This window comes from Canis lupus, chromosome 5 (genome assembly GCF_003254725.2).
Source record: "Canis lupus dingo isolate Sandy chromosome 5, ASM325472v2, whole genome shotgun sequence".
Lineage (NCBI taxonomy): Eukaryota > Metazoa > Chordata > Mammalia > Carnivora > Canidae > Canis > Canis lupus.
Window position 1 is genome coordinate 9252747 of NC_064247.1, and position 19254 is coordinate 9272000.

Below are 19254 nucleotides of genomic sequence, written 5' to 3' on the forward strand. Positions count from 1 at the left end.
TTGGCAGTTACAGCATTGTAGGCCCTGACCACCAGGCTCTAAATTACACAATAACTAGGTAATTGAAGACTGATAAAATTGCCTGGCACTAAATACTTGACTCTGAGATGCATCCCACCCCAGCACTGAGGGTAGTGCACAGCCGTTCCTGAACCTGGTAAGAACGGATGCTAATTCCACACCTGTCTTCAGCTCCCCATCTCCTAGTCCTGGCTGCCCAAGTACGTTCCTCAGGCCCTGCCCAGGCCCAGGTCTCTGATCTTGGGCCTGTAGCTGTGAGAACAGGCATGCATTTAAAACCTTCCAGGCAATGTTGGCACTGGTGGGCTAATCCTCATACCTTTCCTATGTGCCAGAAGGAACTGGAGGCACTAGTGATCTGTCTACATCAGGTGAGTGAGGTGTGCACTCCCAGGGCCTCAGGGCCCTCTGCAGAGGACCCGCTCCCAGGGCAACCTCCTGGACCTGTGGATACCCTCTGAGGTGTGAACACACCATTACCCAAGACTTGCCGATTCTCTGTCAGGAATATCATGGCTCTTCTTCACTTGGCATCATCATTGACCTGCCTCTCTCTTCCTCCCAGTCCTAATTGGTCTCCTGGCCTCTAGCCTCACCCCATTTTTGCCCATCTACCACTTCCCCATAGCCTGGGATCTTTCTGGAACACAGATGTGATAAGGTCCACTCCTCCTTAAAACCCTTCAATGACTCCTCGTTGTCTGACAGAGGTTGCCAACTGGCAGCCCCTATGCTGACTCTTGCCTGTCTGGCATTTTTATAAATTCTGCCAATGTCTAAAAAGCGAGAGATTTTGCATTTTAACAATCCATATTTCTAACTTTCCTCCAAAGACTGGAAGACCTAACGAAGCCAGTCCTGCATTTCCACATGGCAGTCACTGGAGGATGCAGTCACCCCCTTTTAATCACGCACCGGTCCTCCTGTTTACCCCCGAGAGAAGGCAAGCGTCACCCCGGAAGTCTCTCCCGTCAAGGGCCAGACACCTGGAGGCAGACTTACTCTGCCTGCTGAAGAGTTTCGGGTTCAAGGTGACAGCATGGGGGTGGGTGGCTCATTATGTTCTCAGCTGTACTGTGCCAGCTGGAGGGTGGAGGATGGGATCCAGGGAAACACCAGTACCACCAAGCAGGCCTGCCTCGTGTCCTTCCCTCTCACCTGGGCAACTCCACTCCTAGCCTCGAGACAGCCTGCAAAGGTCTTAGGGCAGCTTTTCTGGAATGCCAGTGGCTACAGGGCAGGTGCTGAAGAAGCCCCACCCTGCTTTATTCCTGAGGCCCCACCCCTGGGCCCAGCCTCTCCCCACCCCAACTCAGGGGCGGCTGTACCCCCTCCCTTTATTTCCATCCCACTGTTCCTATCAAAGCCCTAACAGCACATATTTTGTTAATTGTACAAACCTAATGGGGGAATGCATTGGCAAAAAAGGGTAATGGCCATCAGACCAGCAATAAAACAAAATTAATGGCCCATAGGAAGAAATCATGTCCACTTAATCCCGGCTCTGAAACTCTAATAGAATAATGGAATACCAACGGAGGGTTTTTTCTCTCTATGCAGATTGCTTACACCATGTTAATCACTTGCAAAGCAGGCCACATACCACTCTGGCTCACATGACCCTCCAGGGAAAGTAGCAGACCAGAAACATTTAGTGCAAGGCTCATTACTGACATGCACCACCGCAGCAACACCTTCCCCCCTCCCTCCTTCCCCCAGGTGACTCTGGGACAGCCAGTATGGGGTGTCATTGAGAGCCACGAGGTGTGGCGGGCCGGAAAGCAAGACACATAATACCTAATAATAGCAAACATTTATTGAGTGCTTACTATGTGCCAGACCCTGAGCTAGCTAAGCACTTCCTATACACTATATTACTGTGTCTCATTTTCATCCTCTGGAGCTGCACAGTCCAGCAAGGTAGCCGCTGACCACATGCGGCTTTTTACATTCAAATCCTAATTAATTAAAATTAAAGAAAATTTAAAATTCAGGCTTCAGCTTCACCAGCCGCATTTCAAGTGCTCGATATGTGTCTAGTGGCTATTGTCCTGGAAGGTTCAGACAGACTACATCTCCATCATCACAGAAGGTTGTATTAGACAGTGCTGCTCTAGAATACTGAGGCCAATTTATCTTGCTCATTTAACAGATTCGGAAGCTAAGGTGCAGAGAGGTGAGGCGAGCTGCCCGAGGTCACACAGCTGGAATACAGCTGCGCCAAGTTTGAACCCAGGTCCATTTCAGCCTGGCCCTAGAATCCTCAGCCCATCCACTAAGAACCAGGCAGGACTTCTGTGGGTAGTTAGCAGTAGAAAGGCTCTTCTGTCCTGTCTTGAGCACCCACCCACTCCCTGCCACCCCAAAGAGGAGACAGACCCCAGTGCTCCACTTGGGAGCCAGCTCTGTGGCTGTCCCAAACTGTAAAGGTCATCTGGAGAGAGGGAGGGCTTTATAGGTCATCCAGCCCAACGTCCTTCCATTTATGAATGAAGAAATCAATGCACAGAAAAGTGAAGGGGCTTGTCCAAGGTCAAACAGTTGGGCAATGACAGAATTAGAACTACAATCCAGTTTTATTGACTGCTAGTCCTCACTGGCCAAGGAAGAGGACAGAGCAATGCCCAGGGCCACATATGGCCAGAGGTGAGAGAAGGAGGAGGTGGGTGTCTCCTGCCTTCCTGGAGAGTCCTGGGCCAGCTCAGAGGAGGCTGGGATGAGCCTGAGGGTTCTGGGCTCTGAGGGAAGAGGGGTGGGGATAGTCAGTCAGGCCTAGAAAGTGCAGTGGTTAAAAGCATGACATTGGGTTGCTACTACCTTTTGAGAAAATAGTACACAGTGTCTATTACCATTAAAAATACACAGAGACTTTGGCCAGGCAGCTCTAATTTGAGAATGTGTCCTATAGGGAAAAAGTAGCAGTGCACAAGGATAATCTGGAGCATCTATCATAGGGGAAAAGTGAAAAACAACCTAGATGTCTACCAATAGGGGACTGGTTGCATAACTTGTGGTACAACCATACTGTAAATAAATGAAGCCATTAAAAGAATGTGTTAGATCTACATCTTGTGCCATGCAAGCTGGCCATAATGTTCAAAATAAGAAAAGTAAGTAGCAGAGGATGTGTGTGGAGTGGTTCTATTTTTACAAAAACAGAGAAGACTCTAGAATGAGTTGATCCCTTTGCATGTGTTTGTGTGAGCATGAGGCAGAGTGAAAGGGGTGATCCAGTGTTCACACTGGAGCTGATGGGGCACCAGGTACAGCCAGACGAAGGCATCATTTTTAGTGTATCTTTGCCTTGTTTCTGCTTGCCATGAGCACCACCACTTTTGTAATTTTTGAAAAGAAATAAGGATGAGAAAAATAATTGACAAAGGAAAAAAAAAGAAGTCAGACTCTAAACCTGCCTTACTCACTAGCTTTATGGCCTAGCATCAACCCATCTTGGTTTCCTTGTCTGGAGACCGATGATAATAGTCTCATGTCATGAGGTGCTGGGGAGACTGGAAGGAAAATGAAATTAAAGCTACTCAAGTCGCATGGGCCTTTTTATCAAGGTTGAGGGAAAAATCTGCCCAGTACAGGGAAGTACTTCCTGGGTCAACTCTCCAGGGCAGTCCCAGAGCCACAGCCACAGATCCCATTACTAATGTCTCAGAGCCTCTGTATTTGCCATATAACCATTTTTATGTGTTCCTCTGCCTACTAGACTGGAAGAAGTTCACAGGTAGGAATAGTCCCTTGCTGATTTATTCATTCTTTTGATCATTCGTTCGAGTTAATAATAACTTAATAATTAGGGCACCTGGGTGGCTCAGTCGCTTAAGTGTCAGCTCAGTTTTGGCTTGGGTCATGATCTCAGGTTTGTGAGATTGAGCCCTCCCCGCTCAGCAAAGAGTCTTCTTGAGACTCTCCTTCTCCCTCTGCCCCTACCTACGCCTCTCTAAAATAAATCTTTAAAAAATAATAACTTAATAATTATGTCTTAGGCACATGTACCAGGCACTGTGCCTGACATCAACTATATAACAATGAACAAAACAGAAAAGTCCCTGTTTTCACAGAGCTCACATTCTAATGGAGGAAACAAGCAAACTGTACATACAAACATATATATGTATATATTTATATATCGATGTGTATATATATGTGTGTGTATATATATATACAATCAAGTGGTGACAAGTACCAAGAAGAAAAATGTAGCCTGGTAAGGGAGCAGAAGTGACCGGGAGGTGTTTTAGAGAGAAAGGACAGGAAAGAACCTCTGGAGCTCTCTGAGAAAGCACCCGTTGAGGCATGTGCCACAGACCCGGTGAGGTCAGTAGTTGTTTAAAAGATGTTAGTTTAAGAATAAAATAAAAATAGACTTGTAGGAGAGTGAAGAATAATTAAGGCACCCTGAAAACATGCCTCCAGTTCTGAAGATATGCCCAAAAGAACTAAAAGCAGGGGCTCAGAGATGTTTGCACACCCACATTCATAGCAGCATTATTCCCAAGAGCCAAAAGGCGGAAGGCCACCAAAATGTCCACGGACAGATGAATGGATGAACAAAGCATGGTAAATATATATAAGGAAATATTGAACCTTAAAAGGGAAGGAAGTTCTGACACATGGTATGTACAGTGTGGATAAACCTGGAGAAGACTGTGCTAAATGAAATAATCCAGACACCAAAGGACAAAACCAGTATGCCACTCCCATGAGGGACCTGGAGAAGTCAAATTTGTAGACATGGAAGGTTGAACGGCAGTTGCTAGGAGCTGGGAGGGAAGAAAGATGGGGGTTATGGTTGAACAGATGCAGAGTTGTGGTTTTGCAAGATAAAAAGGGTTCTGGGGAATAGATGGTGGTGATGGTTGCACAGCACTGTGAAAGTACTTCATGTCACTGAACTGTTCACTTAAAAGTGGTTTAGATGGTCAATTTTATGTTATATGTATTTTTCCCCAATTTTTAAAAGTATATACTACCAGTAACTTCTCCCAATTTCTTTTTTCTTTTTTTTCCTTCTCCCATTTTCTATAGAAGAAAAGAGCTTAGGATGTCGAAGAGCGGAAGAGGAGCCTCTGACAGCCAGGGTGAGGGTAAGGGAGCCCAGGGCAGACAGAGAGAGCAAGGGACCTCACGTCTCTGAAGACCACTGGGGAGAACACAGAGTAGGGGCCTGCCAGGCAGAAAGGGACAGGGGCTCCCAGGCCAGGCTGCTGCCAGGGAAGACAACTTTCCCGTGGAAACATCTGAGCTGGGGTGATTCCAGGGTGCTGATACTGGACAGATGAGATACAATTTAGGGTAAAAAAGAAAAGAAAAAAAAATTTTTAAATTTGTTTTAAACTCGTTGGAGGTAGGAGACAACTGATAATGAGCAGGCCACTCTCTAGTTTGAAATGAAAGACAGAAAAAAAAAATTTTTTTTTTTAAATGAAAGACAGTCACATGCATCCACTGCAGGAAATCTAAAAGGAAAAGGGAAGAGGAAGCTGAGAAGAAGATGAGGGGATCTGGGCCCTTCACCTGATGCAGCAGTGAGCAGCGTGGTGTGTTGGGAAGTGTTTTTACTCAGGACCCAGGAGACAGTTCTGTCTTCACGGCTTTGACCTTATGTGGCCTTTGACCTTCTCTGGGCCTCAGTTTCTTCTTCTGTTGAACAGAGTGGCCGGATCTTAAGGTTTTAGGGGTTCACAAACTCCTCCACATTTTATCCAGAATAGTGTTTGTGTATACATTATTCTGTGGAGAGATTTATACGTTTTATACATTATACAAGATTTTAAAGCTGTCCCTGTCCCCAGAGAGGTTAAGAATTGGTGAGGGAGTTATTCACTAGGCTCACATTAAGTTAGAAAGGTCTAAGATTCCAAGAAATCTTGAGCTAGACACCAATAAATCTTTGGGCCTCAAATAAATCAAGATGTTTATTCCTGCTTTGCCTGCAGCACAGAGATATTGTAAAAACAAAGTGAAATAATTATATACTTTGAAAAGTTAAAATTATTTCTCTGGTGTCAGTACATATGATGATCGCTATTGTTGGTGTTTCATGGAAAGCAAGTTGTTCTACAGCAGGCATACAGGCAGCCTGATAGAGGGATGTGATGTGCTACAGCTGACTGCCCTTGGGTAGAAATGAAGAGGTCCTCAATTTCCCTTGTGGAGAGGGGTCTGGGCCGGAGAGAAGAGTGAATACAGCCTACCCAGGAGGTGCAGCCTAGGGCAGAGTGAAATGCAATTCTTTGTGCCAACAAGCTTTTATTTTGCATCTGCCTTTAGTTGGGAGGAAAATTTCAATTGTGTGCCTGAGAAAAGTGACAAGATTGAGATATGTCAAGGAAAAATAGCACATGCAGGGGACAGTATCTGGCCACCAGAGAGCAAGACCCAGGCTGGAAAACTACAGAATGATCAAGCCAGCATCACCAGGGCAGAGGGACCTCAGCCACAACGGGTAGTGCCTATCCTGGAGGAGGTGGCTCCAAGGAGCAGGGGGGAGAGCTGCTTGTCAGAACCATGCACCGTGAGACCTGGCTAGAACCTTTGGCGATCATGCGTTCCAACCCCTGATTTCATGTCTGCAGAAACGGGTTGAGAGAAGGAGTGAACCCAAGGAAGGCCAAGACTGGAAGCCAGCCAGTGGCTCCCTTCGTTCAATTTATAAAATGTGTTTTGAGGTTACCAGATCCTTTCCTAGGTTGGAGGTCAATAATGAACAACAAATCCAGCTCCCTGGCCTCAGGGAGTCCAGAGTCTAGAGGAAGAAACAGACACCAGTTGCTTGGGAGGTTAAGTGTCATCCAGCATGTATGTAGGGACCACAGAGGAGGGTCTCCCCACTTAAAGCAGGCACATCCAGATAACAACGAGGTGGAGGGTCAGCCCCTTCCCCTCAGACCAGTGCTGGAGGTACACTAAGGTCCAAGCCAAGCTAGCAAGCACCTACGTCTTGGAGAAGGGGTATCCACCATGGCAGCCATCAAAGGGAGACTCTGAGCATCCAGGCCCCATGGGGAGAGAGCCACTCACTCTAGCAGGCCAGCCACAGGCCCTGGCGAGCAGGCCTCTCCAAATAGCACTTCCATTCATTACTTCCTAACTCGCCTCGGGGGGCTGGTCCTGAATATTGTTTCATAAATAACTTAACAGGGCTCCAGCTTGTTTAACTGAGGTTAGGCAGATGTGCACAGCACAGGCTGATTATGAGGGAATTTGGCTGTGCTGAATGGTTCTGGGATGCTGATTCTCTGCGGAGGGGTGGCTCAGTGGAGAAGGCAACCACTCGGCTGGTGTCCCCACCTGGATCCCCAGATCACAGCGGGATGCTGAAAGAGCATTTGTTTCCAATTGTTCTTAGCCACTAATTTGGCTCCAGGGTATAACACCAATCTGAGAACAAACGGAGTAGGAAAACTGTGCCTTTCCAGAAGGAGGCTCGGTATCACCAGAAATAGGGGAGGGCCGGGGAGGTTTCCTGAGTTCACCGCACTTGCCAGAGGCCTCCTGAGCCGGGCTGGCCGCTTCCCGCTCCAGCCCGGAGTCACCCGGCTGCACTGCCATCTGCTGAGCCTCACCTGCTCATTGCTCCTCCAAGGTGCCTCCAGCAGAGGACAGATTACTCTGATGGCAGGTAGATAAAAATGGGATCCCTTGCTAGCAGTAACTACCCAGAACAATCTCTCTCCTGAGCAGCTGACTGTCTCCACCTGGCACCTGCCAGGGAAAGAGCTGATGGGTGGTAGAGGCTGCCAGAGGCCGGCAGAGGCAACTCCCCCCACGCGTGGAGGGGACTTGCTCAGAGGGCCCTCTGTCGGGCTGCAGAAAGGTAGGCCGGGCCGCCCCTCAAGAGAAGACACAAAAGCAGCCCTGTTCCTGGCAGAGTAAAGAGCTAGCACCCTCCAGGGGCAAAGGGGAAGGCAAAGCTGGGGAGCAAGGCCGCGGCAGATGCTTTCTCAAGACTCCTGAGCAAAATCCCCAGTAAACAAGAGGCCCCTCTCATAGTTAAATTGCCTTCTGGTGGCTTAAAATAACTGAATCAGAGAACTTTGCCTGTGACCCTCTTGAAAGCAAACTGGTAGATAAAATGCTCTTAGCAAGCCTACCGCTCTATTCACAGCCCCCCAGCCCACCCCCAGCAGACAGGCCATCGTTTGTATGACAAAAACGCCTCCCTAACCAGCACGTGAGTAAGCCAGTCAGTAACCTCATAAACCCAACATAGTATAAAAATGCTGGAAAGAAAACACTTTTTAAAAAATCTCTGAGCAGTCAAAGTACATGTCACAAAATCTTCCCACTAAAGTTTATGAACCTTATTCTGTAAGGGAAACTCCCAGACCGTTACTTAGAGCTGCTTCAGACTGATTTTTTGTACATGCTTCTAACAGGACCGGTTTTCTGGTATCTCGGGCCTTGGCTGATAAAAGCCATGAAAGAGGAGGCTCACGCCGGGGAACGGAGGGTCCGGTGGCCTCGTGAATCAGCGCGTCAGGTTCAGTCAAATCGGGATTGTTTACTTAGGAAAAAAGGAGAGGACGTTCACTGCTGATGTTTAAAACATCCTTGGAGGATTTTAAGAAGTAAGCCTTTTAGCGATCTGGAAAATCCCCAGTGAGGCTCCTTCGTGATGCTTCCAAGCTTCCGGTAAGTTGTGTTGGAGCTTGTGCAGGAGCTGCCTGTGTTCATTCCTGGTTGGCTCACTCAAGTGCTCAACAGGCACTGACTCAGTGGATGCTGGGGCAAAAACGCAAGACAAGGCAGGGACACTGCCTGGTGCAACACATACACACGCACCCATGCACACACACGCATGTCAAGAGCACCTATTACACATTAGGTGCTCCATAGATGCACTTTGTCCGGATGTTAGAAAAGCCAGTCGGATTGCCCTGGGCCCCCATCCCTAGCTGCACACAGGAGAATCTTGGCGGGGAGTCAATGAAAAATTTCATTGTACCCAAACTTTGAGCTGCTCCACCAAGAGAAACACAAGGACAACCCAGAATCAGGCCTGAAACAGTGTGGACCAGACTCTCCAGTCCATCTCAGAGCTGTCGCGCCTCTGCTGGCCCGGCTTCCCCAGTGACAAAATGAACAGTTGGGAGCAACGGAGTCTGAAATGCTTCCAGCTCTGGCGTCAACAGGACCCTGGTTTTACTTAAGGATGGACCCACCCTGCCAGCCTGATTTCTCTTCTTCTCACCAAAGCCATGGAAGGCGGGATTTAAGTCTCTGCCCCAACGCAGCCCAAGGAGACAGCAAGTGACTCTGCATCCTCTCCCAGCCCCTCAGCTGGCCCTGTCATCATTTTGGGGACAGAAAGTCTTTATGAGACTCATAAGGGATGGTGGGGGAGGGGTTAGGATTTTGGCAATCTGTCCCGAAAAATTCGGGTTAATAATTTATATGTGCATTTAAAAAAAAAAAAAGCCTTCTGAAACAAATTGCATACAAATTGTGTGACATTTGAAGGAAATTTGCCAATGTTGCTCAGTGAAGCGTAATAAATATATGCAGCCCATAATAATAAGTTACTTAAACTCAGGGCACTAAATGATTTATTAATTGTCTTCTAATCCTTTCCAGCTCCAACTAAAACCAAGAGTGTGGCCATATTTCACATACCAGTTCATAATGCCTCCAACAGCAAACAGCACGGCTGCCATTAGCTATTCGGTCCATTTTTCATTCTGGGCCCCAACTCTGCAGATGGGTTTGCAGCAGGGCCCACAGCTAAGGGGGGACTGCTCCTGTCAGCACATGGATAAATGTACCCCAAACACATCCCATCCCACTGCACTTCTCACATGAACGTCGCGCAAAACATGTTCATTTTGCCTTGAGCTCCTCTCCTCTGGGTTCCCCTTCCTCTGGGTTCCACCTCTCCCACTGCCCTTGGCACCATGGCACCCCTGGGTAGACATCAATCCTAGGAGAACAGGCCATTGTCTCCTGGGATGGCCCAGCACCAGAGCCCCCAGAGTCCTCCCCAGCAGCAGATGGTGAGTCACAGAGAATTAGAACGGAGATGGGAAATGGAACAAAGACCTGCCCTTTCTCTAGGACACACTGACCCAGTGGGAAATGTGGGATTTCTGTTGCCATGCCCACTTATTGGGTCTCCTCCCTAGTGCTCCAGACATAAGCCTCTTCCCCCTGGAAGACTTCATGCTCAGAATGCTGCCCAGAGCTGCCTACAGATCCAACCCTGCTTGGGAGTCATACCCAGGGTCTGGTTGGAGGGAACACTAGCAAACCAGAAGTTTAGAGCCAGAAATATCGCCTGTGGATGGATGAAGAAATAGGGCAAGATAGGGTCCCAGGAATTGAGTGACTGAGTTCAGAAGTGAATGATTCTCCAGGCTGCCTTGCTTCCTGGACCAGCATGCTTCTCTGCAGTCTTCCCATCTCAGAATGATGCCATCTTTCACCAGTGACCTACATCTGGGAGTCCCCTTGGATTCTGTTTCCGCTTCCTGTCTCACTCCCACGCGCAACAGGGGGATTCTGCTTGGGATTCTTTCTCTCCCTCTGTCTCTCCCTCTGCTTGTGTGTGTGTGTGTGTATGTGTGTGCACACTCTCTCTCCCAAAACAAAAACACCCCAACATTTCTCAAATCTATCCTTTTCTATCTCCACTACCACTGCATGATTCAGAACCCAGGGATGCAAATCAGCAACTCTTCCCAGATGTTTTGTGGGATTTGCACAGCGCACCTGGTTTTCCTTTGTTTTGTTTTTAAAAAGGTAATATGTGGGGTGCTTGGGTGGCTCAGTCGTTTAAGCTCCTAACTCGATTTCAGCTCAGGTCATGATCTCGAGGTCATAGGATTGAGTCCCTCATTGGGCTCCATGCTCAGTGCAGAGTCTGCTTGAGATTCTCTCCCTCTGCCCCTCCCCCCACTCACACACACTCTCTCCCTCCCTCTTTAAATAAATAAAATCTTAAAAAAATAGGTAATACATAACATGGTTCAAAAATTTAAAAAGTATATGAAATGTCTCTCTCCCATTCCCATCCCCCACTTACCCAAGAAAACACAAATACAGATTCTTATTATCCCCCTTTTATGTGCACTTTTCTACACTTTGGTAGATTTTTTTTCTCTTTATGCTTAATATATTTTTGGAGATCTTTCCATGTAAGAACAAAGGTAGTCTTCATTCCTTTTTACTTTTATTTTATTTATTTATTTATTTATTTATTTATTTATTTATTTTTTAAAGAAAGCTCTACTTCAATCATGGGGCTTGAACTCCTGACTCCAAGATCAAGAGTTATATGTTCTAACAACTGCGCCAGCCAGCCACCCCCCCTTCCTTTTTGTAAGTGTGTAGTATTCCATTGTCAGAATATTCCATAATTTAACTAACCTCAAAACGATGGATATTTGGGTTTTTTCCAATCTTTTGTCATTACAAATAATGTTGCAGGGATCCCTGGGTGGCGCAGCGGTTTGGCGCCTGCCTTTGGCCCAGGGCGCGATCCTGGAGACCCGGGATCAAATCCCACGTCGGGCTCCCGGTGCATGGAGCCTGCTTCTCCCTCTGCCTGTGTCTCTGTGCCTCTCTCTCTCTCTGTGACTATCATAAATAAATAAAAATTTAAAAAAAAAAAAAACAAATAATGTTGCAAAGAATAAATGTTCATGAATGTTATTTCACAAATGTCTAAGTGTATCTTCAGGATCAATTCTCCAATATGAAATTGCTGGGTCAAAAGGCATACGATCAATAATTTTGATAGATATTGCCAAATTTCCCTCTAAAGGGTTGTACTGATTTACACATTAAGATAGCCTGTTTCCCCAGAATTTTGCCAATACAGCGTGATAACAAAAGTTTTAGATTTTTGTCCATTTAAAAGATGAATGAATAATGCTATCTCAGGACAGTTTTAATTTGCATTCCTTTTTACATGTAAGATTGGACATCCTTTGTTAAGAGCCATTTGTATTTTCCTTTCTGTGAATAGTCTGTTCAAATTCTTTGCCAGTTTTTTTCTATTGAGTTGTATTTTGTTGTTAATTTTTAGGAACTCTTTGTATATTAGGGAGAATAGGCCTGTGACATGAGTTGCAACTTTTCTCCCAGTTTGTCATTTGTATCTTGACTTCATTTATATTTGGCCTGTGCTTTTTAAAATTTTTAACTTGAATTCCAACAGGCCTGGAGCATTCACAATCCCATCGGCCACAGCCTCCATTACTCCCTACAGTTGTACAAATGACTTACTTTACAATTTTTAATTGCCTACACATTGGGGTGATGCATGGAACTGCTACCACCATTGTATGATCCAGAGGAAAGCTAGTCTGAAAATAGAGCTGATATCCGGAGGATGACAGAGAAAGAATCTGAGTGCTTGTTGATGTCATTAAGACACTGAATTTTTCCATCCCTACAGTACTCCTGGTTCTAGGCTTCATTATATGTAAGAAAAAAAAAAAATCTCTTACTGTTTAAGCCACTTTGGGTTGGATTTGCTGCTACTGGCAGCCAAAGGCATTCTAACTGAAACATATCTTGAATGTGCTTGTGAAAATCTGGTCCCTTCCAATCCATTCCCACTAGTGCTGAGGCCAAGTTCAAGAACCTAAGTCTGGCAAACACCACTCCCCCATTTTAATACATTCCATAGCTCTCCCCATCACCTGCAAAATATAATCCAAGGGTCTTCACACTCAACCTGTCCCTGCCCACCCCTCCCCACTTTGCTCTTACTGTCTCCTGCTTCCAGATTGTTGCACAGCCTGTCCCAGCTCCCTGGAGGGTCCTTTCCCTCCTTCTCCTGTCTAGCTCCCAGGACAGTCCATTCCACCATCACCTCCTCCAAGCAGATTTCAGACCAAGTCCCCACCCCTACCCATGTCACTGCCATGCACCATCTGGTACTTTCCTCTATGGTTGCACTAACCTCATTGTCTATACATCTTTTTACATGCCTGAGCCCCCACCCTGCTCACTTTTTTTAGAGTTCCTTGAAGGCAGGGGCAATTCCTTGCCCCAAACCTAGCTTGAAGCCCTGTGTGAGGTAGGTGTGCCACCAGTATTTGCAAACTGAATGGAGCTCCCCACATTCATCTCGATGTGTTCCCACAGATGCCCCCTCAGACCTCTCCCAGCCCGAGTCCTCAGAACCAATGCCTTACTACCCACATCCATGCCACTTCACAGAGAAGCTCGAAGAAATGTCCCAGCCAAATGGGCCTGTTCTAAGAAGGGAAGCAGATGACCTATTAAATCACCAGATTCAAGAGTGCCATTTGCCAGAGCACGGGATCCATGCCAGTGTCCCCAATGCTGTAGCAAATCGCCTACTACAACAGAAAGCCAGGGTGAGGAGCTGGGTTCCCAGCCACTTAACCAGCTGTGTGAACTCAGAGAAATGACTTAAGCCCTCTGTGCCTCATTCCTCTTATTTGGGTAAAAAGGATAAGCAGGCTGTTGTGATGAGCGTAATTGTCAGTAAATGACAGTCATGTTATTTCCTCCCTTAGAGCTGAATCAGCCCCAGATAAATGAGGCAAAGTCCACATAGAGCACACCCCAAACACTTCCCCACGGCCAGCCTCCTTTCTAGGTCAAACACCAATATGGTGACCATGCCACAGAAATATACTATGGAAACAACAGGAAAAGGAGAGGGCTGGCACGCCCTGAGCACTTCCTGTGCACCAGCCTGTGCTACATGGTGCACACCTGTCACTGTGCACCTGCATCATGGCAATACCGCATGGCAGTGTTTCCAGTCCTCTTCTGGAGAGGAGCAGAGTGGGGCTTTCAGAGGATAAACATGCCCAGTGGGTCCATGTCATGAACCCAGTTACATGGGAGAGTTAGGGTCTCAGCTCAGCTCTGTCTGGCTCTCACCCTTGAGTTCTTTGTCCTGCCTCCCGTTACACCCAGACTATATGGAATGAAGCTGGCCTGACACATCCAGGACTTGTGTTCCTGCTGAAAAAATTGGAGGAGATGACCAGGGAGGAGAGGATTGAAGGAGGTCTGGGGCTGCGAGAAAGGGGGGTGAAAATGGGAGAGGGAAGAGAGAAGCTCCTGTGTGTCGTGCATGTGTGTAACTGTGTGTGACTGTGTTACGGCTCTTGTGTGTGCATGTGTAGATGACTGTGTGACTGTGGGTGTATGACATGTGCATGGCCCTGCATGCTCATGTGTGTGCATGCATGTACGTGGGCACCTCTGTGTGTGTGTTGACGAGGGGAGGGGGACAGCTTGCACACACTGGCCTCCCACCTACTTCCATACACATTCACACGCTGGCCTCATCGAGCCCAAACATGCCCCATGTGAACTCCACATGTGGTCAGCAGTGGGAGACTTCACCTATTAGCCATTGCAGGCAGTTCCAACCAGCCATGTGACATCAGCATTACCGGGGCTGTTATTAGCCTATGACTGGCCTGGCAAGCCTGCCCAAGGGACAGCAGAGGGGAGAAGGGAGGGAGGAGGTACCTTCACCAATTCAATCAGGCTTCCCTGGACAGACTTTCCCAAATCCGGACACATCACGGCCCCTCTAGTCAAAGAGAAAACTCCAGGGAGGCACTTCGGCTTATGTGTCTCTCAGTTTCCAGAGACGTTCAGAACACAGGGGGAGACACACACATCTTCCCAAACTAGCAGTCAACAACAGGCCCGGGGCTCTGGCTGAGGAAGGAGGGAGGAAGGGGCCTGCAGGAGAGGAAGCAGGCTTGGCTCCCAGCCAAGCTTCAGGACCCTCAGCACCCACCCAGATTCACCCTCCACCAGGACGGCTCTGGGTTTCTCTCCCGTCCTCTCTCTTGTTCCATCTGGTGTCATCTACGGTTCAGAGGGACAGGGCCCACCGTGGGGTCACAGCAGCCTGTCCGGAATGCGCAGAACCGAAACCACAGCTCAGCTCCCAGTCCCTGCCTAATCCCCCTGGCTACCTGCCACTCCAAAGTCCTCTGAGCTCTGCCAAATGACAGCCACCATAAAGGATTTTCTCCCTAAGCAGGACAAAAGAAAACTCTTAAGGAGTCATAAATAAATAAATAAATAAATAAATAAATAAATAAATAAATAAGTAAATCTTATGGGGCTTGGACCCAACAGAAATTCCTTTCTCTTTCCCTGGACTCTAGAGAGGAAAAAACTGAATCCTTATACTTACTTAACATAAAAACATCTCAGCAGCTGGGGAAGCCCTCATTCCCTGCATTCCCTAAAACTTGTGACACCCCCCACCCCCAATGTCTCTGAACATAGTTAACCAATTGAAGTTAGTGGCAAAGGCTAACCAGAAAGCCCCTGCTTTAACCATTCCCTTGCTTCTTTTCAAAACAAGATGCAGAAACCAAATAACTGAGTATGGTACATGACTGCCTCGGCCTGGAGAGAGAGAAGAAGAAACACACACACACACACACACACACACACACACACACACACACGATCACACGATGCATATTATAATGATTATCCGACCTTCCTGTGTCCTGTGGTGACTTCAAAGATCCTTTCACCTCCATCCTCTGGTTTTCATGACTACAAGGCACTGGAAACAGAAGTTTACATCCTGCTTTTCTAGCTGAAAGACCCCAGGCAAGTTATGTCCATTTTACAGGTGAGGCAAGTGAGGCCGAGAGGGATTCACAGTCTGTGTGAGTCACGGGACCGTATCACACACGGTGATGTGTCCACCAAGGGCCTAACCCATGGTCCACAGCTCTCTGCGCTGCCCTCTAGCTTTTCTTTTACTCATTCTAGTCTTGATTAGAAAACCAATTATTACTGCACTCACTCCCAAGCCCCGTCCTCCTGGTGGGAGAAAAACAGGGCCCTAGTAGCAAGCTGATCTTTTGGAGAGTCTGAGAGCCTCCCAACTGCTCCGGAAGACACGCGGCCTTCCCCTTCCAGGACTTAGCAACGCTGCCAAAACAAGAGGAGAAAGCTTCCAACAAAAGTTTGTTTTCATGGAGATTTTATTTCCTTCGCTGAGGCTCTCCCACCACAGATTTCTCTTTGTTGGAACTTGCATTCAGAAGTCACCAGATACACGGCCCCTGACCCTTTGAGCCCTCCGGGGATCTCACGCCTTTATCTCCCCTCCCAGGCCCGCAGGCTGCCGGCTTCCCCACCCCCCTCTCAAAGGGCCCTTTGAGCCACTCCGGAGAGAGAGGGGCCCTTGGGGTGGGCAGAGGCTTCACTGGGAGGGACGGGGCCCTGCGCGCACGTGTCTCTGAGTATTGGCAAGGGGATAAGGATGCGTAACCACATCCCTGGATCCCTCGGGCAGAGCCTGCCTTCCACGGTGGTGAGGCTGTTAAGTGGGGCTCAGACAGCAGGATGCGGTCTCCCAGGCCGTCCCCAGGCCTTGGCTCAGCTAGCACGGGGGCAGGGCCAGCCCAGGCACAACTCGGAAGGGGATAAAATTTGTCTTAGATGGACAAGCCTTTCCTTTTTGCCTTCCCAGGTCCACAATTCAGAGATTTTGCTCTGGCCGGCTCTCTTAGCCGGGGAGAAAGGAGCTCACAACATTAATCCGTGTATGCTTCACGGGCAACTCTCCCCAGTGTGTGCATTCGGGAGGGCGAGGGAGAGCAGAAGAGAATCCCAAGAGTCAATGCTTAGCTCTGAGGGATAAATTGCTAAGGGCAGAATTACAGGTTCAAGAGGTGGGGGTGGGGGTGGGGTGGCGGCGAGGCCCCTGATAGCGGTCCACCTGTCCTCAAAGCCTCCCTTCAGGAGGTGGGTCCTGACATGTGCTGTCAGGGGCACAGATGTTAGGGTTGGAGTCTTAGCCCTACAACTTGCTAACTCTGTGATCCGGGCAACTTCATTTCTTTGGGTCTCGTCTCCATCTTCTGTTCAAATGGGGATGACACCATCTCAAGGACGGTATGAGGATCAGATAATAGATCCAAAAAGCCAGGCAGGGTATCTGGCGCACAGGAGGAGCTTGACTCCTGCTCTGTGAGGCCTGAGGTCGAGTCGGCACCATTGGCATTTCTCTTTGAGTTTCCGCATAAAGGGTCTGGGTTTTCCTCTGCCTACACCTTCTTACCCTTGCCCCAGACTGTACACAGCTAGACAGTAGGATTTTTAATGTTTACCTTTTTAAGGGCCTATGTGAACTTTTGTCATGAGGAGGCAATAAAGACAATTTACTAGGCATTTTTCAAAATCACCATCTCATTTGTTTCTCAAATGCTCTTATTCCCATTTAATAAATGAAGGAATTGCGAGTCAGGGATACAGAACGACCTTTCCAAAGTTGCCCAACAGGTAAGCAAGAAAGGTAAGATGAGGCAAAGCCTAGTCATGTGTGGTACAGGCATGTGCAAAGAAATGCCACCCTGTAGAGGGCAGAGAAGGGTGACAGATGTGAAGAAACTTGAGCCTTATATACAAAGGGAACCCATGAAGCATGATAACCTTATGAAGATGGGGGATTCTAAACAAACTGCCATTGCCTGGCTCTGAAAGCCCAGAAGCTTGAAGGCAGTTCCGAGGGACATTATCGGTGGGGCAAAGTGACAGAGAAAAGAGGACAACCGCACAGAATTTCTGTGGCAGCTCAGGAGTTCAGGGAAAGCTGTCCTACTCCACGTTCCACATGAAGACCTGCAGAAGGCAGCCCTGGGCCGGACCAGGCTCAACCCAGACTGAATAGGGAGTAGAAACAGCATCTGTAGAAGTCTACTGCCCAAGGCAAAGTGGGTGCTGAGGCCAGACCCTAATGCGCCCACGTTCTCCACCACACAGCAATAAACAAAGGACACGGGAGGAACTAGGGAAGGACACGGGTCCCGTCCTAACTGTAGAACCAACCAAGGGGCCCTTTGGCTTGGGAGCTGGCTCCATAGATCATGTTTCCTCTCCACGGACGTCTTCCATTAGCCCAGGAGTACAGAGAACTGGGCTGTGACCTTCCTTCTCTCCCCCCTCTCTCCACCCCATTCAGGGGTGTGCCCTGACAATACTAAGCTCTGCCAGGCCCTCTCAAAGCAGCCTCCGCTCCTCCTGACCAGCGTCAACCTGCCAGGGCCAAGTCAGGTGCAATCACATCTGCCCTAGAAGGCTGACTCCTGGACATTCCAGCCGGAGGATTCCAGGATCTCAAATTCATAATTACCAGCTCCAGAAAGAACGCTATCCCTCTGCCTCCTTGGGCACACACAAGTGTTTCTGGACTGATCTCCTGCTTAACCAGCTGCAAAGGAACTCTTGCAAAGGGAAGAATGAGGAATCCCTCCTGAGTCCAGGGAAGCCGTGAGTCTATACTGTGAAGCAATTGCAGACAGTCTCCTTTTGCTTTCAAATGTACTTAATCAACATGAAAAGGATTGCGAGGGCTGGAGCTCCTACAGGTAGAACTAACAGAGAAGAATAATGTTCATAAATCATTTAGCATGCAGGCTAAACAGAGGTGTTATTTTTTTTTTTCTTAATGAACACAATGCCGAAGAAATAGAGTCATTCAGGAAACCAAATATACTGTGACTTGTCCCCAAATGCATTGTCCCCAATGGGAGCAAGGCAGCCCATTCCTATCATTTTCTATCACAATCTGACCCTCAGTAACTGGTTTTCCAGTGTGGGTCCCTCCCCCACCCTGAAAGCTCAGTTCAGCCAAGGGGTCTGTGCTTCGGACAGGCAGCTGATAAAAACAGCTGCACCCCCACTTACCACTGCAGCCCCAGTCCAGAGACGGACTGTCTCTCCTCCACAGCTGACTCCACCCTGCAGCAGCTGGGCCTGAGCTGGGAGCTCCAAGAGGAGGGGAAGTCAGGCCCACGAGACCCAGGCTACATTTTTTTCAGGCCTCTGCTCAAATGTCACCTCCTCAGAGGGCCCTCCCCTAGCCTAGCCACCCTGCAGAATGATGCCCCTGCCCTGGCTGCTCTCTGCCATCTTCACCTGCTTTAATTTCCTTTCGGAGCAATTATTACTACTTTGCATTAGATTAGATGTTTGTTATGTGTGTACCAGGATGTAAGCTTCAAGAGGGCAGAAAATGTATGTTTTGTTGACAGTCAAATCTCCAGACCTAGAATAGTATCCGACACATAGTAGGTACTCAATGAGTATTTGCTGAATGGATGGTTGGATGGATGGATGGATAGATAAGTGAATAAAATGGTTCCTTCCCCCTCATCCAGGAAATATTCCAGATAGAGAAACCCTTGTCTACTCCAAAGTAGGAAGATGGCGGTTAAGAGCTAGGGATCTGTTGCTGATTGCTGA

The 19254-nt window shown here is 48.0% G+C and overlaps 1 protein-coding gene across 19 annotated transcripts in view; it reads right to left on the reverse strand.

Moving 5' to 3' along the window:
* The window catches only part of PKNOX2 (PBX/knotted 1 homeobox 2), a 309171-nt gene that overhangs the window by 194064 nt on the left and 95853 nt on the right, over positions 1 to 19254 (reverse strand). The window contains exon 1 of one of the 19 annotated variants that reach the window (XM_049109792.1): positions 15493 to 15682. The exons of the other annotated variants lie outside the window; for them this stretch is intronic. The gene's annotated coding sequence lies outside the window, so the exon portion shown is untranslated. Of the gene's footprint in view, positions 1 to 15492; positions 15683 to 19254 lie in introns of those variants that run through there. 19 annotated transcript variants of the gene reach the window in all.